The sequence below is a fragment of the Bufo gargarizans genome, chromosome 5 (genome assembly GCF_014858855.1).
Source record: "Bufo gargarizans isolate SCDJY-AF-19 chromosome 5, ASM1485885v1, whole genome shotgun sequence".
NCBI classification, from domain to species: Eukaryota; Metazoa; Chordata; class Amphibia; order Anura; family Bufonidae; genus Bufo; species Bufo gargarizans.
In genome coordinates this window covers 272,574,272-272,598,056 of record NC_058084.1, presented here as the reverse complement: position 1 = coordinate 272,598,056, position 23,785 = coordinate 272,574,272, and positions in this window count along the sequence as shown.

The window sequence follows — 23,785 nt, the reverse complement described above, 5'->3', positions numbered from 1 at the left end:
TAATGCATCTTTCCTCCCTCCAAAAGGGAGTCCAAATTACGTTATTACCAGGAAACACTGGTAAATGGGGAAAGTGTATGCTGCCAGCGTGTCTGAAAGGGAGGCCCCTCTCCACCCCACACAGATTCACCCACCTCCTGCCTCAACACCCAAGTTCAGGCCTACCTACACTCTGGCCTGTCACCAGCGCATACCCTGTACCCTGACCCCTTGGCTTTCCGGCCCGGCAGACTGGAACAGTTGCCAGAACTGGCATATTATGCTCTCTATCTTCTTCCTTTCCTTGCCCAGCCTTCAGTGTCATCTTGGAGAAGGTTTTCAGTTACTCAGGGAGAGTGGTGACACCCAAACGGACCGAGTCCGATGAATAAATCTGGGCTCTCTAACGTTGTCCCATCTTGCCAATGTTACTGTCTGCCTGCTTCCTGCCTACCATCATGTTCTTATGGCTGCTGCCTCCATCATGCACTGCTGCTATCATGCCATTGCTGCTGTCTGCCTGCCATATACCATATGGCTGCTGCTGCCATCTCAGCTGTTACTCCCCTCTGCTAATCCCCTACTGCCACAACTGTTAACACTATACATCTGCCACTATTACCTCTGCCACCACTACTACTACTTCTACCACCCATAGACAGCTGATCTACTGCCTTGTAAGTTCCATGCTATGCTTCTTCTGCTACTAATGCTGCCACATGCTTTAACTACTCTAACCTTTCGACATGCACACTGTATTGTTGCTGCTCCCAATAAAAAGGGAACATTTTTCTAGGCTTGTTCAGAACAAGCCACTTTTTCTTTTGACAATTAACACTTGTGTATGTCATATAGGCAGGCATCAAGGCATATTTTTTGGATGCTTGGTCCCCCAACAATTCAAATTTTTTCCCCTAAAACACCATGTGTTTAAATACCATCTGTCCCCAATAAGGGATTATTTTTGGAAACTTTGAAATATGAAAAAGTATAACACATGCCACTGCGTGATGTGTTTTTAAACATGCTGTTCGGTAATGCCGTCAAACATGCGTTTAGCCATAGCTATGTATGTCAGTGTCACTCAGACATGAATTACAATTGCTGTCATTGCCTTCAAGAGCTTAGGGAGGGAGGAAGGAGAGATAAAGAAAAAAATGCATAAAAAAATTTAGCAAAAAGAGAAACTAATTTCAAACAAATTCTGCATCCTAGGAGACTGAAGGGGGTTATATACCAATTTCCAGGGCAATTGGAGCCAATATGGTTTGGCTCGAACCAAACTTTTTTAAAAAAATCGGCTTACCGGAACCGAATCTCTCGACCCGTTTGCTTATCTCTTTTATATATATACTTAAACGCTGCTGTTACAAAAGCATGCATCCGTCATAAATGGATCCAGTTGTATTATGTCTTCTATAGCCATGACGGATCCGTGTTGAACACCATTGAAAGTCAATGGGGGATGGATCCGTGTGTGTCAGAGAGAATGGATCCATCCCATTGAATTACATTATGTGTCAGGACGAATCGGTCTTGCTCCATACCACATCGCGGACAGAAAAACGCTGCTTGCAGAATTTTTCTGCCCGCGATGGGGATGCAACCAAACGGAACGGAATGCATTCTGGTGCATTCCGGTTCGTTCAGTTCAGTTTTGTCCCCATTGACAATGAATGGGAACAAAACTGAAGCAGAAAACGCTAATGTGAAAGTAGCGTTAAAGGGGTATTATCATCTTGATGATCACTGTTAAATCTGTTAATGATTTAACAGTGAATATTTTTCTAAATATATTTAATTAACAAATTCCCACCCCTTAGAAAAAAATAAACCTATACTTACCTGACTGTTGTCTTCCGTCTCCCCTGGTTACGGCCACCGCTCTTCTCAGGAATCGCGGTGGCTGCGTGTGCGCAGACTACTTCTTTTCTTATCCCGGCCGGCCGCGCGCTGTACTGAACGCGCACGCCGAGGCCACGTATGCGCTATGGTGATTTCTTCCTGGCCAGTATAGTATACTTGCAAGGAAGAAGTCACCAGGGCGCATGCGCGGACTCGGAGTGCGCATTCAGTACAGTGCGCAGCCTGGCCATGAGAAGACATCAATCAAGATGGAGCCCGCCGAGTGCCGAAACCAGGAAGTGGACAGCGCGCCGGGAGCAGGTAAGTATTAAACGCTGTGTTGATGATACCCCTTTAACTAAATGAATGAATCATCTTTACAAAGGCTATTACCTACACACACTGTCAGCAAAAATGAAATACCAAGCCTAGCATGCCATCTGCAATGGGAAAATAATATACCACTCATTTTTATTCCCCACTGGAACAGGAAACAATGCTAGCTCTAGATATTCATGTAAGATCCCTTTAATCTGCTTTAACTCTCAACAAAGATGTTTTCTATAGTGTGATTTATGTCTATCTATTTATTCAAAGCACATTTGCACAAAATATACATAAACAAATGTACACATGTGCATGTGTAGTGAGAAAGTACTTATTACCATGTGTATGTACTATATGTTCATATATCAAGATATGAACCCACAATCTAGCCATTTCAGTAACAGACCATATTCTTTATGTAAGACGGAATAAATTACTCATGAATAACATAAATGGATTGCTTAAATGGATGCCATCGTAGCCTTTCTTCTACTAGACTGCAGACATCTTCCTGGTTATATAGTACTTAATGTGGATATAATTATATTGAATGTTAAAATGGATAGATTGTACATTTCCCCTTTGCGGCTAGTTCCCTTGACCTCTTCTGGTCTCAGTAAGTAACATATCTGCCAGAGTGACTTCTCCTCCCCACTTTGCACTTTATAGGCTGCTGTTAACCCATCAGCAGCAGTGACTGCACTGACATTGTGTGGACCCCATGCTGTTACTGGGAATGAGCAAGTTGAGAGCAGCACTAAAGACAAGCAATATGTGGAGCCATAAAGTGGAAAAAGGCTAATGTAAATTAAGAATAATAAGAAGGGAAGAAAGAAAGAAAGAAAGAAAGAAAAAACTATGTATGGTAGTAGCCAGGATCAAGCTGTAAGATATACTTGTCAGACTCATTGTTCACTGAGTAAGGGCTTGTTCACACGAACGTATTTTGCATTTCTTATACGGGCCAGTTTCTGCGTTCCGTATATGGTCCGTATACGGAACCATTCGTTTCAATGGGTCCACAAAAGATGAGGACAGCACTCTGTGTGTTGTCTGCATCCGTTCCTCCGTTCCGTGGCCCCATAAAAATTATGAGTCCTGTCCTATTGTTTTTCTGTTTTGCGGACAAGAATAGGCATTTCTATAATGGGCCTCCTGTTCTATGCCGCAAATTGTGGAAGGCACACGGGCGGCATCCGTTTTATGCAAATGCGTAATTTGCAGACCGCAAAAATTGGCACGGTTGTGTGAATGAGCCCTAAGTCACACTGTATATACACATAAAAGCAAAACAGCCCCCCCTATTCTTACTAATAGCGTACAAGTGCTGGAATAAAAACTATTATCATTGTGTTATCAACTAACCAAAATCAAGGTTGAAAATGAAAATAATAAGTGGACCCTTTCAGTAGGGCTGCTTTATCTGGACCAGTAGGTTGATTTTCTTACTTTATGTGACTGAATTGGCCAAAGATTTGATATTCCCAGACATCTGTCATGTGGACTTTATGCTGCGTAGCCTGACATAAATCTCAATATGGAAAAACCATTATTAAATATGGCAAAACCGTTATTTAAAAAACCCGTAATTGATTAAAAATATGGAGTTAATGTTACCGTAGTGACAATTATACAGAAACACAATATAACATCACACAAACAGTTCTACCCTTTATGTCTTTTACTGAGCACTTTGAACAAACAGCAAAGTGAAAGGAAAAAATAAATTAAGTCTTCAATTTAGCTCCTTCAGAGCCTGGTCAATTGTGTATTCGTTTTTTTTTTTTCTTCCTTTTGACAGACTTACATATTCTGCTTCATTTTTGTGGGAAAAATTGTACTTTTTTATTTTAATGGCACCATTTAATTTACCATATCTGTTTTAAAAACAGAAAAAATCTTTGTGGTATAAAACTGCAAAAAATGTAGCCATGTTTTGTATTTTTTTTTTACATGCCAACTTGTGTTGAGCGAAGCAAGCTTCGGACCATAGATCCGAAGTCCCTTCCCTTAAAACGTTGTTTGAATGCTGTACGGAAATTCTCCTCTGTACAGCATTCAAATGTTTGTCCTCCGGCGAGCCGAAGTGAGTTATCACCAAAGTCTCGTAGGGTTCCGGTAAATAACTTTGGGATTTGATCTTTAAACTTTGAAATCATTTTAAAACATGGATCCAACTTTGGTATCGAAGTACAAGTCGGTACCAAAGCCGACTTTGGATCCATGTTTTAAAAAAGTTTTAATAAAAAATATAACTTGTTTATAGTGGCTCACCCCTCCTTACACCATGGCAATGGTACAAAAAACCCATGATACATGGTTGGCATAATTTGAAAGGTTTCTTTGGTCACTGCAATAATTGCAAAACTACCACATTTCTAAAAAAAACAACTAAAGTGCATTCATCCAACAACACTTTTACTCGGGAGATTAAAGATTTCTTGACGTACAACTCAACAAGCGCAATATACATAATAGAATGCCGTGCATAAAACAATACATCGGTAGGACAAAAAGAACCTTGAAGAAAAGAATTTCAGAGCACATAGCAAACATAAAAAAGGGATATGAAAAACAACCCCTCGTCAGCACATTTTAAACAACACCATAACAGAGACCCTAAGGGGAATGAGTTTTGATGCCTTAGAAAAAGTTGAAACACACTGGAGAGGTGGGAACCATATTCTAAAGATGTCCAGACAAGAATCCAGACAAATCTATGACTTTAACACATTACGACTAGGAGGATTAAATTCAGATTTTGAAATTTGGGGTTTTCTATAACCCTTGGGGTTCACATCTCTCACTGATGGAAGATCGTGTGTCAGGCTGTTTTACCAGCACAACGATCTTCCCTCGGAGGGAAGCTCGCCTTTGTTGGCAATGACAGAGGTCAAACGTTTTCTGTAAGTCTTCACAAGGTTTTCACACACTGTTGCTGGTATTTTGGCCCATTCCTCCATGCAGATCTCCTCTAGAGCAGTGATGTTTTGGAGCTGTCGCTGGACAACACAGACTTTCAACTCCCTCCAAAGGTTTTCTATGGGGTTGAGATCTGGAGACTGGCTAGGCCACTCCAGGATCTTGAAATGCCTCTTACGAAGCCATTCCTTCGTTGCCTGGATGGTGTGTTTGGGATGATTGTCATGTTGAAAGAACCAGCCATATTTCATCTTCAATGCCCTTGCTGATGGAAGGAGGTTTTCACTCAAAATCTCACAATAAATGGCCCCATTCATTATTTACTTTACACGGATCAGTCATCCTGGTCTCTTTGCAGAAAAACAGCCCCAAAGTATGATGTTTCAACCCCCATGCTTTACAGTAGGTATGGTGTTCTTTGGATGCAACTCAGCCTTCTTTCTCCTCCAAACACAACGAGTTGAGTTATACTTTGGTTTCATCTGACCATATGACATTCTCCTAATCCTCCTCTGGATCATACAAATGCTCTCTAGCAAACTTCAGATGGGCCCGGACATGTACTGGCTTAAGCAGGGGGACACGTCTGGCATTGCAGGATTCCCTGGTGGTGTAGTGTGTTACCGATGGTAGCCTTTGTTACTTTGGTCCCAGCTCTCTGCAGGTCATTCACTAGGTCCCCCCGTGTGGTTCTTGGATTTTTGCTCACTGTTTTTGTGATCATTTTGACCCCACGGGGTGAGATCTTGCGTGAAGCCCCAGATTGCGGGGGATTATCAGTGGTCTTGTATGGCTTCCATTTTCTAATAATTGCTCCCACAGTTGATTTCTTCACACCAAGCTGCTTGCCTATTGCAAATTCAGTCTTCCCAGCCTGGTGCAGGTCTACAATTTTGTTTCTGGTGTCCTTCAACAGCTCTTTGGTCTTGGCTGTAGTGGAGTTTGGAGTGTGACTGTTTGAGGTTGTGGACAGGTGTCTTTTATACTGATAAAAAGTTCAAACAGGTGCCATTGATGCAGGTAACAAGTGGAGGACACAGGAGCCTCTTAAAGAAGAAGTTACAAGTCTGTGAGAGCCAGAAATCTTGCTTGTTGGTAGGTGAACAAATACTTATTTTACCAAGGAATCTATCAATTAATTCATTAGAAATCCTACAATGTGATTTCCTGTATTCTTTCCCCCTATTCTGTCTCTCATAGTTGAAGTGTACCTATGATGAAAATTACAGGCCTCTTTCATCTTTTTAAGTGGGAGAACTTGCACAATTGGTGGCTGACTAAATACTTTTTTGCCCCACTGTATGCTGCCCATATGAGTATAAATTTGATAAGACCATCAGATGACAAAGAAACGCACCAAAGAACGAAGAAACGCATGCAAACCACAGAGAAAACGCATGTGCATTTTATCAATCCTTTTTTAACTCTTTTTTTATTCTTTTATTTTTCCCAAACAATATATATGCTTTATATGTTTTAATTTATTTACATATATTTATTATACTTATTATACATTTCATACTAATATAAATGAGAAAATACCATTAAATGACAAAGAAACGCACCAATGAAAATGCGTTTTTTCAACCCTATTTAACACTTTTTATTCTTTTCCTTCTCACTTTTTCCAAGCAGTATATATGCTTTATATGTTCCATTTGTATTATGGGGAAAAATGTATACGTTATTGAAAAAACCCCAACCAGATTTTACAATTTTCCACAAATCCGGGTTTTTGGTGGGATCATAAGAAATCTATAAAAAGGAGGGCAGTTCAAAGCCACTGATGAAGAGGTGAGGACACCGTGAAACGTGTCTGGCGTAGACACGAACCCGAACTACCCACAATAACCTGCACGACCATCTCACTGACACAGAAAGTGTCGTTTGAAGAGGGACGAGGCTGTCTCAACAAAGAGAAAGGGATGCCTCCCTCATGCCACACAATTAATCCGTAATACTAACTTTCCTAAACAGGTCACGCGATCAGAGCGGAGTCACGTGATCTAAGTTACATCACGTGGGACGCCGATCCTGAGCACGGAATACATCGCACAACAGAAGACAACCTTCGGGGTCGGGTGAGTAACTCTACTACAGGTAGGACACCCCTGTAGTAAGCGAAACCCAGTCTCTTGTGAGTAGAGACAGAGAAACAAACTAACATACATAATAACTATTAACAGAATAACTAATAACATAACTATATGAACTTATGTGACAAGAACGGATCCATAGAAGAATATACCCACTGGAAATTCTTTTAAGTGTCAATTACCACAAAACTGGATGTGAAATCGCTATTGAAGTGTCGGAACAGACACTATTTCAATGTGCAAATGAAGGAGAGAAAAATCCAGCTTCCAGTTAACATGTTCAAGCCTTTAATAAATACGTGCTAAAATCCAGACATGTACATCAAGTCTACGCGTTTCAGATCTCTTGATATGGATCCTTACTCATGACAAACACAATGTGTATGACACTGGCTTTAAATAAGAGCAGGTCAGACATGTCAGGTGGAAACAATCAACAACAGCTCCACCTCCAAGACACTAAAACATATGTTAAAAAACTCAAAAAACTGTGTATCAGGGTCAGTAGTGCAGTATAAGATCGTGCCTGCGGTTGAGACCCAATGGTACACAGGTATTCATGGTAAAGATCCAATAAGATTATCTATTTAAAAGCACTATCCTATGATTACCTCCACCCGCTGCACAATAAGTCCACTGACATCACCTGCATGACAAGCCGCATAATGTGCACTGACCGGTGAAATATTTCTGGTCAGCGCATGAGGAATGTCAGAAATATGCATGCGAATCCTTGTTTTAAGACTGTTTGAGGTACAGCCTATGTATTGCAAGTGATATAACATGCAGGTGAGGCAGTATACCACAAAACAAGTGTTACAGTTAATATACGTATTATGTTTAAATGAAAAAGTTTTTGGGTTGGCCACAGAAACAATGGTTTGACCAGTTTGAATGTGGTTACAAGTGCAGATACTTGAAATTTCCCTTAAAACCTAACTAGCTCTGCTACTTCTGAGGGTCAGCCAAAAACAGGCTAGGGCTTACTCTTTGAGCCAATTTGGGCGCACGACGGGCAATGCATTTCACACCAGAATCAAATATGTCCATCCATTGACCGTCAGTGCGCAAAATGGATAAATGCTTCCTAACTATATGACAAATCTTGTTATACTCTAGACTGTAGTTAGTTGCAAAGATAGGAGCCTTGTTATTGGATACTCCGACATTTGAATAGGAATTACCAATATGCCTCTTCTTTGGGAAAACCAAATCAGCCCGTGATTGAATTTTTGCTGATGCCCCTACTTGTTTCAAAATACTGCTATTATAACCGCGAACAGCAAGGCGATCAGCAACTACTTCCAGACCCTCATGGAAACCCGCATTACTGGAGCAGTTCCTTCTGAGGCGTGTGAATTTGCCTCTAGAAATATTGCGAATAACATGGGCAGGATGACACGAGGAGGCAAAGAGAGTGCTATTGCCTGCAGTTTCCTTGCGGTAGGTATGTGTGACTATATTTGATTCAGTGACATTGGCTGTTAAGGTCAAATCCAAAGAAGAAATGGATGTGTGATGATAATTGATAGTGAATTTCAGATTAAGTGAGTTGTGATTCAGGAACTCCCCAAACAGTGGTATGACAGTATGGTCACCTGACCAAATAAACAATAAATCATCGATATAACGGCCATACCACTGTAATGAGGATGCCCATACATTGTTGTCTGAAAAAAGGTAGCTCTGTTCCCACCACGCCATATAGATGTTAGCCATCGACAGCGAAAATTTGGCCCCCATGGAGACGCCTGTGCGCTGTAGAAAAAAATCGATGGTTAAACATGAACACATTTATGTTTGAATAAAAAATGGACAACATCGCAAATGAAGTCCTGAAATTCAATACTATAATCCGCATAAGTGTTCAGGAACCATCGCAATGAGGAGATGGCTAAATTATGGGGGATGACGGTGTAAAGAGATGTCACATCCGCAGTGATCCAGACATATTCAGGCTTCCAAGGCATATCCCCTTGAGGAAGCTAACGCAAAACGTGGGTCGGGGCGTTTGGGACCTTCTCTGGTTAGTATACTACAACCTGCTTTTATCCTCTTGCCTCCACATGTTGGATATGCACTTGGCACTTTATATAGCATGCTGCTGATGTTTGTTATACCCTATCACTGTGAAGCTGTCGCTTATGGGGTGGTATAAGTATTTGCTTGAACATGCTTGTAGGAGGATAGCAGTCTTATCAATATCTCCATTGAATATTGGGTCCCTATTTTTGTCCTGTGTATTTTATCGCCTATGTCTATGTTATTATATGTATTAATAAAGGAGTTACTTATTTTCATACTACCATGTTTGTCATCCACAATTAATTGGTGAGTCACATATATACAGTATATGGAATACAGATGGTAAGTTCCTGCTATTTTGTTACATAATTTTTTTTTTTAAAGTTTAAAAATTGATGGCCATACATTTTAATGCTGTACATTTATATACATTTTAGCCGCCCGCAACAGTGTATCCGCCTCTGGACCCACATGTATCCTCTTCCAAGGAAGTCACAAATAAAGGTTACTGATTTTTTATCCTGGTGAGTGCCGCAACGCTATTATTTTCTCCTTACTTAAATGATTGATTCCTACTTGATGTTCACTTTTTGTTGCTGAGCATCACCTATTGGATTTTCAACACCGCATGCTACCAGCTTATATCGGCGATATCAGTGGAGGCAGTGCCGCCTTACTTTCTTCTCTCCTTCTCGCATAAATTGTACATTTATATAGTTTTCCAATTCCAATTATTACTTTAGTTTCCCTCCTCTGAACCCTTTCCAGCTCTGCTATGTTTGTCTTGTTCATAGGAGCCCAGAACTGTATACAGTACTCCATGTGTGGTCTGACTAGTGATTTGTGGCATGACTATGTTCTCATCACATGCATCTTTGCCCCTTTTCATGCAACCCATTATTTTATAGGCCTTGGCAGCAGCTGCCTGACACTGGTTTCTACAGTTTAGTTTGCGATCCACTAAAATTCCTAAGTCCTTTTCCATGTCAGTGTTAGGGCTCATGCACATGACCGTATGTATTTTGCAGTCCGCAAAAAACGGATCTGTAAAAAATACAGATGACGTCCGTGTGCATTCCGTATTTTGCAGAATGGAACAGCTGGCCCCTAAAAGAACAGTACTATCCTTGTCCGTAATGCGGACAATAATAGGACATATTCTATTTTTTTGCGGAATGGAAATACGGACATACGGAGTCACACAGAGTAACTTCCGTTTTTTTGCAGACCCAATGAAATGAATGTTTCCGCATACGGTCAGCAAGAAAAACGGAACGGACATGGAAAGAAAATACGTTCGTGTGCATGAGGCCTTACGCAGTGTTTTACCATTTAGTATGTATGGGTGACTTGCATTATTTCTTCCCATGTGCATAACCTTACTTTTTTCAGTGTTAAACCTCATTTACCACTTATCTGCCCAAGCCTCCATTCTATCCAGATCCATCTGTAGCAGTATACAGTCCTCTTCTGTGTTAATTACTTTACACAGTTTATCAAATCACTGACAGGCTAATATTGGTAGATGTTCCACCATCAAATTATAACTTTACACAGTTTAGTATCATCTACAATTTTTATTTTATTTTACTGTGCAATCGTTCTACAAGATCATGAATAAATATATTGAAGAGATTAGGGCCCAATACTGACCCCTGTGGTACCCCACTAGTGACAATGACCCTATCTGAGTGTGTGCTGTTAATAACTACCCTCTGTTTTCTATCACTGAGCCAGTTACTTACCCACATACAGACATTTTCTCCCAGTCCAAGCATTCTCATTGTATATAGTAACCTTGTAATGTGGCACAGTATCAAATGGTTTGGAAAAGTCAAGCTATACGACGCTGCGGTCAAGTCTGGAATATACCACCTCATGGAAACTTATTAAATTAGTTTTACATGACCGATCCCTCATGAAGCAATGCTGATATAGCGTTATTCACACATTTTTATTGAGGTACTCCCAGATAGCATCTCTTAGAAAACCTTCAAACAGTTTACCCACGACAGATGTTAAACTTACTGGCCTATAGTTTCCGGGCTCTGTTTTTGACCCCTTTTCTAATATTGGCACCACATTTGTTATGCGGCAATCTCGTGGAACGGGGAATATAGAATCCTTAAAATCAGAAAAAAGGGTCTGTCTGTGATATTACTTAATCTCTTAGTATACGAGGGTGTATGCCATCTGGTTCTGGCAATTTCGTCTATTTTCATCTTTTTAAGACACTGCCACACTTCTTCCTGGGTCAGGCAGGGCATGTCACGGACGTTCCCACTACAGGTGGCAGGAGATCGGTGAGACTGGAAACACATGGTTTGATCTGATATGTTTTTCGTTTGGATAAAATGACGTCTGTGTTGTTTCTGGTGCTCGCCACACCTTCATTCCCCAGGTGTGGTTATTATGGTAATTTAACCTTCTCTATTTATTGTTGTTTATCCCACTCTGCTATGTGGTTTATAGCTTCTGTTGGATTTGTGGATAGCTGGTGTGTGGATTTCAGCTGAGTTTCTGGTGCTGCCATAGCCACTTGAAGTTAAGTGTTTTATTTCCCTTTTGTATTTTGTTTGGTTTATTTTATGTGTTGCATTTCCATGTCATTTGTATTAAGTCCTGAGGGAGACTCCTGTTTGTTCTTCCTTTTGGAGGAACAGGTTGTCTCATTCCTGACCAGGCTCCTATAGGGTGAGTTAGGACACTAGGTATTCCGGTTTATGAACTCACCTACCTTTTGTGGTCTGTTCATACTGGTAGTTAGTCAGGATGTAAAGGTTGCATACACACCACACACAGGGGGAAGGGAAGTGACCACTGCACTCCACCCTCACCCCTGGCCCTGCCTACTTGCCTCGCAAGTCCTAATGACAGGGGACAACTTGACGGAATCCCTAGCTTTGAATAAGTGCAGGGAGGACAGACCAGACAAACAACAGAACATGAACGGACCGAGTCAATACCAGGAGAGCAACGAAGTACAAATGGAGCAAGCAGAGAATAGTCAGGAGAAGCCAGGGTCATAAATACCAGGAGAGTCGTGAAGTACCAAAGGAGTCAGCAGAGGATCGTCAGGAGGAAGCCGGGGTCAGAATACCAGGAGAGCAGCAAAAGTACACAAGGAGCAGGCAGAGGATTGTCAGGAATTCAGCAGAAGGTAAGTACGCCAGGTAAGACAAAATCGCAGGTGGAACCTAAATAACAGGCAACCTGTGGCCAGCAGGCTGCCTGTTTAAATACTGACTAACAGGGGTCATGTGACATGACCAGCGTCACATGACTCACCCTGCTGCATAGGGCTGAGCACCGAGTGCCCAGCTCAGTGCTCAGGCTTATCCTGGTTTCTGGAGGAACCGAGTATGCCGGCTGCTCTGAGAAGACGTGCGCGGCTGGGTCTGTCCCGCCCCCCTATCACCTTGCTTCTCCTTCACAGAGGCGGGGCTCCCCGTGAGCGGAGAGCATGCGCATCGCCAGCGCACAGGACTTTGATTAGGGTTTTACTAGGAGGTGTCCATCTCCTTTCCCTAGTTTCCAGAAAGAAATATACAGGATAGCATTTATGTTAGAGAAAAGGGTGTAGGAATGTGTTACACTCCGGGGTGTTACATATCTTCCCGGAGTGTGGGCTTTAGATAGGACTTTAGATAAAGGCAAACCCTTTGTGTATATATACAGTATATAGAAATACATTAGTGTTTATCGAGCACCAAAGTGCTCGGGTGCCCGGGCCGAACACATCTGGATGCTCAGGTTCTCTTCCGAGCACCCGAGCACAATTGAAGTCAATGGGAGTACCCGAGCACTAAACCAGGCACCCCCTGCTCTGAAGAGGGGAGGGTGTTTGGTTCATATAAAAAGGTCAAAAATTGATGGAAACACCACTGAAATGGTTTGGGAACAGCATGGGGAGGATGCCTGAATGCATCTTGGACTCCCAGGTCACTGCTGGGAACAATGTTGTTCGAGTAGTACACCACTTTTACAGACTGACACTAATACACAGAAAACAAAAGATAAAATCGATTTTAGAGGAAAAATTGTTAGGAAACATTCTTTCCTGTATACAGTTGCAAGAAAAAGTATGTGAACTCTTTTGAATGATATGTATTTCTGCACAAATTGGTCATAAAATGTCATCTGATCTTCATCTAAGTCACAATAGACAATCACAGTCTACTTAAAGGGACACTGACAGGCCTTCTGAGCATAATTAGCTCTTTATATGCCCCCCTAGGTCTTTTAATAAGTTTCCAATTCATATAAGTATTATCCCTGTGCGCATTGTTAAACGTTAAAAATAATCTTTATAATCACCTGTCCTTTCTGCCCAAGAGGCGTTCTTTGTGCCGCATTTGTGCCCAGCTGCGTCCCAACTGCCAGATCCTTAGACACGCCCATCTCATTAGTATTCACTTCTCTGGGCGGTATTTTCCTGTCCCCGACATTCGGAGATCCTGCGAATGCGCCCGGCACCCTCGCTCGCCTGGATCACATTGAACCAAGTGAATACTAATGAGATGGGCGTGTCTAAGGATCTGGCAGTTGGGACGCAGCTGGGCACAAATGCGGCACAAAGAACGCCTCTTGGGCAGAAAGGACAGGTGATTATAAAGATTATTTTTAACGTTTAACAATGCGCACAGGGATAATACTTATATGAATTGGAAACTTATTAAAAGACCTAGGGGGGCATATAAAGAGCTAATTATGCTCAGAAGGCCTGTCAGTGTCCCTTTAAACTAATAACACACAAAGAATTAAATGTTACCATGTTTTCATTGAAGACACCATGTAAACATTCACAGTGCACATGGAAAAAGTATGTGAACCCTTGTATTTAATAACTGGTTGAACCTCCTTTGGCAGCAATAACTTCAACCAAACGTTTCCAGTAGTTGCAGATCAGACGTGCACAACGGTCAGGAGTAATTCTTGACCATTCCTCTTTACAGAACTGTTTCAGTTCAGCAATATTCTTGGGATGTGTGGTGTGAATCGTTTTCTTGAGGTCATGCCACAGCATCTCAATCGGGTTGAGGTACGGGACTCTGACTGGGCCACTCCAGAAGGCGTATTTTTTTCTGTTTAAGCCATTCTGTTGTTGATTTACTTCTATGCTTTGGGTCGTTGTCCTGTTTCAACACCCATCTTCTGTTGAGCTTCAGCTGGTGGACAGATAGCCTTAAGTTCTCCTGCAAAATGTCTTGAGAAACTTGGGAATTCATTTTTCCTTCGATGATAGCAATCTGTCCATGCCCTGACGCAGCAAAACAGCCCCAAACCATGATGCCACTACCACCATACTTCACAGTTGGGATGGGGTTTTGATATTGGTGTGCTGTGCCTCTTTTTCTCCACACATAGTGTTGTGTGTTTCTTCTAAACAACTCAACTTTGGTTTCATCTGTCCACAGAATATTTTGCCAGTACTGCTGTGGAACATCCAGGTGCTCTTGTGCAAACTGATAACGTGCAGCAATGTTTTTTTGGACAGCAGTAGCTCCTTCTGTGGTATCCTCCCATGTGACCCATTCTTGTTTAGTGTTTTACATATTGTAGATTCGCTAACAGGGATGTTAGCACATGCCAGAGACTTTTGTAAGTCTTTAGCTGACACGCTAGGATTTTTCTTCACCTCATCGAACAGTCTGTGCTGTGCTCTTGCAGTCATCTTTACAGGATGGCCACTCCTAGGGAGAGTAGCAGCAGTGCTGAACTTTCTCCATTTATAGACAATTTGTCTTACTGTGGACTGATGAACAGCAAGGCTTTTGGAGATACTTTTATAACCCTTTCCAGCTTTATGCCAGTCAACATTTCTTAATCATAGGTCTTCTGAGAGCTCTTTTGTGTGAGGCATCATTCACATCAGGCAATGCTTTTTGTGAAAAGCAAACCCAGAACTGGTGTGTGTTTTTATTGGGCAGGGCAGCTGTAACCAACACCTCCAATCTCATCTCATTGATTGGACTCCAGTTGGCTGACACCTAACTCCAATTAACTCTTGGAGATATCATTAGTCTAGGGGTACTTTTTCCACCTGCACTGTGAATGTTTACATGGTTCGCTCAATAAAAACATGGTAAAATTTAATTATTTCTGTATTATTAGTTTAAGCAGACAGTGATTGTCTATTGTTGTGACTTTGATGAAGATCAGATCACTTTTTATGACCAATTTGTGCAGAAATTCCAAAGGGTTCACATACTTTTTCTTGCAACTGTATTTACTTTACTATATAAAGTGCAAGTGCTGCCAAAAATTAAAAGGTAGAGGCACTCCGATACAAACTGTATATCACATAATGGAGGTCCTCATTCACATTGTGGTACAATTGTTCAGGTAGTGGGACTCCTACACTCATAAAGCCTATGCACAAAGTGAAAGGGCTTCCAATAATTACAAGGAACTGGCACTTCAATACACCCTTTATTACACATAAAGAAGGGCATCATACACCCTTAAAAACTTATGATTGATGGCCTGCTGGTGTGTTGATCCTCTAAAAAATGATATGCAAGGGCCTGAAGGTGAGCTGACCCTGTAAAAGATTTTAGGTGTGGGCCTGCTGCTGAGCTGACCCTGTAAAACACTATATGCGAGGGCCTGCATGTGAGCTGACCCTGTAAAAGATTTAGGTGCGGGCCTGGTGGTGAGCTGACCCTGTAAAACATTATATGCGAGGGTCTGCAGGTGAGCTGACCCTGTAAAACATTATATGCGAGGGCCTGCAGGTGAGCTGACCCTGTAAAATATTTTAGGTGAGGGCCTGCTGGTGAGCTGACCCTCTAACAAATTATATGCGAGTGCCTTCAGGTGAGCTGATCCTCTAAAAAATTATATGCGAGGGCCTGCAGGTAAGCTGACCCTCTAAAAAATTATATGCGAGGGACTGCAGGTGAGCTGACCCTCTAACAAATTATATGCGAGTGCCTGCAGGTAAGCTGACCCTCTAAAAAATTATATGCGAGGGACTGCAGGTGAGCTGACCCTCTAACAAATTATATGCGAGTGCCTTCAGGTAAGCTGACCCTCTAAAAAATTATATGCGAGGGCCTATAGGTGAGCTGACCCTCTAAAAAATTATATCCGAGGGCCTTCAGGTGAGCTGACCCTGTAAAAGATTGTATGTAAGGGCCTTCAGGTGAGCTGACCCTCTAAAAAATTATATGCGAGGGCCTGCAGGTAAGCTGACCCTCTAAAAAATTATATACGAGTGCCTGCAGGTGAGCTGACCCTGTAAAACATTATATGTGAGGGCATATATGCGAGGGCATTATATGCAACGAATAGGCATGTTGATATGATGGAAGAGGAGAATGAGAAAAGGAAGATTCAACCATATACTCTTGTTTGTGGTGGAAGGGGTGCATAGGAATTCAATGTATTCAGTATATTATAGACAACACATTTAAAGTGCCTTTATATTCATCAGCTTTCCTTTGGTGGAGTCGAGAAGTCATGGTCAATCCAGGCCATGGTCAACCTGTCAGCATTTTCAGTTGACAGGCGGATACCCTTATCTGTTATAATGCCACCAGCAGCACTAAATACCTGCTAAGACAAAACGCTGGCGGCAGGGCAGGCCAGCCTCTCCGAAGTGTAGAGCGTCAGTTCGTGCTACGTGTCCAGCTTGGACACCCAGTAGTTGTAAGGCACTGAGCGATCATTGAGGATTCTGATACAGTCTGCTATGTACTCCTTCACCATCTTCCAAATTTTTCCCCCTCCTTGTGGCAGTTGGCCGCAAATCAGGGTGAGGGTGCTGGCGGTTTGTCATGAAACTGTGGAGAGCGTTGCCCTGCCTCTGTTGGAACTGCTGTGTTTTCTCCTTGTCTCCCCTCTTCGGTTGTCCATGGAACTAAGGACTCTGCCACCAGCATTGTCAGATGGAAATTTTTGGAGCAATTTTTGAACAAGGACCTTCTGGTATTGCACCGTTTTGCTTGTCCTCTCCACCAGAAGAATGAGAAATGAGAAGTTCTCTGTGTAGTGGGGTACGGAAGGGCAATCAGTATTCGTATAACTAATTCGTATCACTCTCAATCTCCTCATCCTCTTCCTCCTCTTCTGCCCACCCACGCAGAACAGATTTAATTAAACTTCCATGGGTACTACCCTCTGTAATGGAGGCAACTGTCTCCTGTTCCTCCTCCTGCTCTTCATCATCCAATTCGCTCTGAGAAGACGAACTGAAGGTGGTCTGGCTATCACCTTGTGTAATGTTTTTCCCCATTTCCACCTTTTCCACATGCAAAGCGTCGTCCTTAATTGTGAGCAGCAAGCGTTTGAGTAGACACAGAAGTGGGATGGTTACGCTGATAATAGTGTTATCGCCGCTCACCTTTTGTATTGATTCCTCAAAGTTCCTTAAAACCTCACAGAGGTAAGACCTCCATGCCCACTGCTCGCTTGTGAATAGCAGAAGCTGACTGGAAAGGCGACTACCATGTTGCAGCTGGTATTCCACTACTGCCCTCTGCTGCACACAAAGCCTGGCCAACATGTGGAACGTCGAGTTCCAGCACGTGCTTACGTCACACAACAGCCGGTCAGCTGGCAATCTCCAGCGCTGCTTCAGCGTTGACAGACCAGCTGAAGCTGTCGATGACTTGTGGAAATGTGCACACATGCGGTGCACCTTCACCAGTGGCTCAGGGAAATTGGGGTAGGTTTTGAGAAACCACTGAACCACTAAGTTTAAGACGTTTGCTAGGCATGGGATGTGTGTGAGCTTGCCAAGCTCCAAAGCCGCCACCAAGTTACGGCCATTATCAACCTGGTTCTAGGTTGAGTGGCGAGAGCCACAGCTCAGTCTGGTCTCTTATCCCCTGCCACAGCTCTGCGGCGGTGTTCTGTTTGTACCCTAAGCATATCAGCTTCAGCCGGCCTTTTGCCGCTTCCCCACTGCAGTGCTACACTGCTCCCAGCTACCAGCTGATGGCTGTTTGGGGCTGTATGCGGATAATTCGGAGGTGGAAGTGGAGGAGGAGGCGGAGAAGGAGAAGTGGGGGTTGGAGCCACTAATGTATGTGCTGGCGGAAACCCTGATCGACGTAGGGCCCGCAATCCTTGGCGTCCCTAGCTGAATTCACCTGTCCATGTGTCCGTGGTTAAGTGGACCTTCCCAGTAACTGCGTTGGTCAGGGCACGTGTGATGTTACGTGACACATGTTGGTATAAAGCGGGCACGGCACAGCTTGAAAAATAGTGGCGGCTGGGGACTGCGTAACATGGGACGGCCGCTGACATCCGGCTGTGGAAGGCCTCAGTGTCCACAAGCCTAAATGGCAACATTTCCAGGGCCAATCATTTGGAAAGCTGCATATTTAGTGCTATGGCCTGTGGGTAGGTGGCTGGGTATTTCTTGCTTGCGTTCAAAGGCCTGGGGTAAGGACATTTGGATGCTGTGCTGGAACACAGAAGTGGATGTGGTCGCTGATGGTGCTTGCGAAGGTCCAGGTGCAGGGCAGGAGGCATCCGGGCCTGCGCCTTCGACAGCACGTAACACAGGGGAAGAGGAGGCAGTGGTGTGACCAGCAGAAACTGATTGTGGACACAGGCGTTTGGCCCATCTATTAGGGTGCTTTGATACCATGTGGTGGATGATGCTGGTGGTGGTGAGGTTTCTAGTGTTCACGCCCCTGCTCATTTTGGTATGGCACAGGTTGCAAATGACAATTCTGTTATCGTCCGCCCTTTTCTTAAAGAAAGCAACAGACTGCGGAACACCTACCCCTTGGCAAGGGAGATTTCCGCAAGGGGGTGCTCCATGGAACAGTTGCGGGCCTGTTTGGTGTGGCCCACCTTTTCCCTTTTGCCACCCCATTGCCTCTACCAGCCTGTTGCAGTGCTTCAGATCCCCCCCCCCCCCGTACTGCTGTCCTCGCTCGGCTTTCCGCCTTCCCAGGTTGGGTCAGTGACTTCATCATCCACCACCTCCTCTTCCACTTCCTCACTCTGCTCATCCTCCTGACTTGTTGACCTAACCACAACCTCAGTGATTGAAAACTGTGTCTCATCCTCTTCATCAGCCTCTAGAGACAGTAATTGCCGTTCAGTTATTGGCAACTGTGTCTTATCATCATCCACCTCATTAAACAGTAATTGCTGTTCCCCATCATCATCTTCTTGTGACTGTGGATGCTCAAGAGTTTGGGAATCAGGGCAGAAGATCTCTCCCTCTTCAAGTGTGCTTGGCGAGAAGGCCAAATCAAGGAATGGTGCTGAAAAGAGCTCCTCGGAATATCCGAGTGTGGCATCACTTTTTTACCCAGACTCTCCATGGTGGGAAGAAGGAGGATCAGGGTGAGGATTGTGTTGAGCAGACTCTTGGCTACTGAGACTGGACTTGGTGGAAGACAGTGTGGTGCTTAACCGACTGGAAGCATTATCTGCTGCAATGCAACCGACCACCTGGTCACACTGGTCTGACATCAAGAGTGGTGTCCTGTGCAGCCCTGCAAACTGGGACATGAAGCTAGGTATCGTGGATGATTGTTTTTCTTGTGCTTTGCCAGCAGGCACAGTTTCACCGCTCCCAGGGCCACAGCCTCTGCGTGCACCATCAGCATAACGGCCACTGTCCCATCCCTTATTGCTCGCCTTCTTCATATTAAATGTTATATATGCTTGAAAGTCTGTCACACGTACAGTAGCGTAGGATTTGGAAGTGCATGCGCAAACAAATTTAAAAAGATATTTGGGATGTGGAAACGTCACACAGGAGATATCCCGCAGATAATGTCAATGCTCTCACCAGCGGCTAATAAAAAATTACAGGGTATTTGGGATGAGGAAACGTTATACAGGAGAGGTACCACAAGGTCCGCAGGGTTTACGGAAAAAGTACACTGTATGTCGCAGATACATTTTTTCAGCGCACACGTTACACTGCAGATGGGGCACTGGTAATGTCACTGTCAGAAGAGGACACCGTCTATTGAAAAAGTACACTGTATGTCAGTGTTTCCCAACCAGTGTGCCTCCAGCGGTTGCAAAACTACAACTCCCAGCATGCCCGGACAGCCTTTGGTTGTGCGGGCATGCTAGAAGTTGTAGTTTTGCAACAGCTGGAGGCACACTGGTTGGAAAACACTGCTGTATGTCACAGATATTTTTGGGATGCGCACACTTTACACAGGAGATGTGACACAGCTAATGTCACTGTCCGCAGTGGACACTGTGTACGGAAAAAGTACACTAGATGTCAGATATTTTTTTGCATGCGTACACTTTACACCGGAGATGTGGCTCAGCTAATTTCACTGTCCGCAGCGGACACCGTCTATGGAAAAAGGACACTGGATGTCGCAGATATTTTTGGGATGCGCACACTTTACACAGGAGATGTGGCACAACTAATGTCACTGTCCGCAGCAGACACTGTCTACGGAAAAAGTACACTAGATGTCATATTTTTTGGGATGCGCATACTTTACACCGGAGATGTGGCTCAGCTAATGTCACTGTCCGCAGCAGACACCGTCTATGGAAAAATGACACTGGATGTCAGATATTTTTTGGATGCGCACACTTTACAATGGAGATGTGGCACAGCTAATGTCGCTGTCCGCAGGATGTGCTAAAAATAGATATTGTTGCCACACACAATAGTCCTTAAAAGGACTTTTGGGTCTGTAAACTTTTGGCTATTTAGCGCAGTTTGCACTAAAATATATATTGCTGCTGTCACACAGAACAATAGTGCTTAAAAGGACTTTTGGGTCTGTAAACTTTTAGCTATTTAGCGCAGTTTGCGCTAAAATATATATTGCTGCTGTCACACACAACAATAGTGCTTAAAAGTACATTTGGGTCTCTGAAACGTTTTTCAAAATATTCAAAAATATTCGTATGTCACTCCCTACACTGTCTGTGCCTTCCTCAGCACAAGACTGATATAGCACCCGATGACGTGTTCCGGACAGCCAAACACTGTAATGCCAGTAACCAACATGGCTACATTATTACAGTGAGGGCAGTACTTGACTGCACATTTATTGGCTGCGTAATGAGACATTGCGCTCGAGCATATGCGGTATTCAGCCGAATACCTCTATGTGCTGAGCATCGAGATGCTCGAGCCGAACTAGTGTTCGGCCGAGCATGCTCGATCAACACTAAAATACATACCAAAAAGATATGTTGCCTTGGACTTTAGGACCCAAAAGCAGAATTGTTGCTGAGTTTCTGTGATTTTAATCTTCTTCAATTAGAGGTAGCAAGTGAAAAAGCTCATCTTTAAGTAAGGTGGTAGTTGATTTCAGAATCTACAATGTTAGTTGAAGGCATCCTGTATGCTTTGGCCCTATTACATTGCTGCTGATCATTGAATCCTACACATTACTACAAGTTTTTTCAGACTGAAAGTGATTCATTATTATTACCATAGTGATATGTAAATATATTCCTCATAGTACTCTACAGAATTGTATTAATATCTGGATATGAACTATTAGGCTACCTGCATAAGTTGTGAACTACACTTGGATTTTTGTGCGGAAAAGCCACAGCGTAATACAGTATCAGAAAAAAAGTGAATGAGGTTTTACAAATGTACACTGAAATTGACCTGCCGTGAGGATTTTAAAATCTGCAGCATATCAATTGTTTGTGCGATTCCGTACCTTATATATAGTGGTTTTCCTCAAAGACTTCAAAGATTTTGTGAACATGCAGAAAATCTACACACAAAACATGTACCAAAACTGCAATAAATAGTGCAGATTTATGTGCGGTTTTTAATGTGGCTTTGGTGTGGATTTAATGTGGATTTTCGGCATACAAATACGCAATGTGTGCAGGTAGCCTTAAGGTCCCTTTACATGGGCCAAGAATCCTAAACATAGTTGTTAACGAACATTCATAGAAACGGTTATTAGTGATTATATGGTGGTGTAAATGTACTGCCGATTACCCGAACGTGTGAAATGCTTGTTTATCGGGAAATCCGATCATTTGTGCACACATAAAAATTATTGTTTGCCGGCAGCAGATCTTGCTGTGTTACCATGATCTGCTGGCGGCAAACAACAAGCCTGTATGGGAAAGAGAGATAGCATTAGTTATCGCTCCTTCCCATGTAAATGTAGCCATCTCCTCCACCAGCGAGCAGCAGATTGTCCCGAAAAAAACGCTTCCTTCCTGACAATCTGCCACTCTGTCATCCCGTGTAAAGGGACCTTTCTGCATGGAGTATATTTCTGCATGAATTTAACATTGTGGTAAGACAAAACCTACAATCCTTATTTATATGATAATTGTGAGCCACATGGGAAAAAGTGAATTAAGTTACATCTTACATTACCAATTAAAAAATATGGATTAAAAAATAAGAACCCTTGGAGGTAAGCAGATGTAAAATTCAATAGGACTGTCATTAACAACAGCCAGCTGCCTGCTGGGATGTATAATGTCAGTCTGAACTTCATTAATCATAAACTGCATAGGTGTTGTCTAAAAGGAAAATATTGCCGCTGACTGTCACTGAAAGATACTTGCAGCATATTGGCACGTGTTTAGTAGCTAGGTTTTTTCTTCTATACCTGTAAACATAAATGTAACTATAGAATTTCATTTATGTAATTGTACATAGTATTAAGGGGGTTTTCTGGATTTTAAGACTGATGGCCTATCTAAGGTTAGGATATCAATTTCTGATCATTGGGGTTTGACACCATGCACCTCAGCCAGTCAGCTGTTTAAAGTAGCTACTCGGCATGGGGTATGGAGTGATGGACCTCCACCAATATTGATAGCGTAAAGTTAGAATAAACCATCAATCTTAAAACCTTGAAAGAGCCTTAGGAGGGTCGTGATTCTCTTTACATCGTCATAGAATATGTAGCATTGTAACCTGGGAAGTCTGTAAAGTAGATAGCATTTTAACACTTTCCTGTGCAAGATGCAAGTGGAAACAATCGTTTTTGGCTTTGAAAAACAAGTTTGTATCTTTGTTCTAGAACTTTTTTTCAGGCTGTTACGCTTTTCTTTCATGCCAATTACAGGCAGTCTCGGTCCACTGAAGTGGACATCAATTGTCTAGGGCTGTGCCAAATTGCTACTGATCCAGAGATCTTCTTTGTGAATACGAATGCAAACAAGCACAGCCTGAATCATGGTTTCAAAGTCAGAGGCTCACAGCTGGTGGTTGAGGCTTTGATTCACATAATAGTATTTTTTCCACTTTGAGAACTTGTCAGTCTGTGTGTTGTCAAAAGGCATCAGTGCAATTAAATATCTCGTTAAACTAATATCTTCTCAGAGAATATGTGACACGTATTTATAGAATGACATCACAGAATAACTAGAACTGTTGGAGTTTTGCTTTATATTTGAAGATCCATCACTTACATAAGCTTTTGTAAATAATTGCTAAAGACCTATGTAACTGATCAAGAGATTATCCTATGAGTAATGTAAAAAAAATTAAAATCAGCCTTGTACCTAACCAGCCCTGTACCTAACATGGATCCAGAGATCTCCCCAGTCATTACTCCAGTTGCTCTGCTAGATTTATATCAAGCTGGCAGCTCAGGGGACGACATGTCCTGTCTGCTGCAGCTGGTGGCAAGGATGGAAATCAA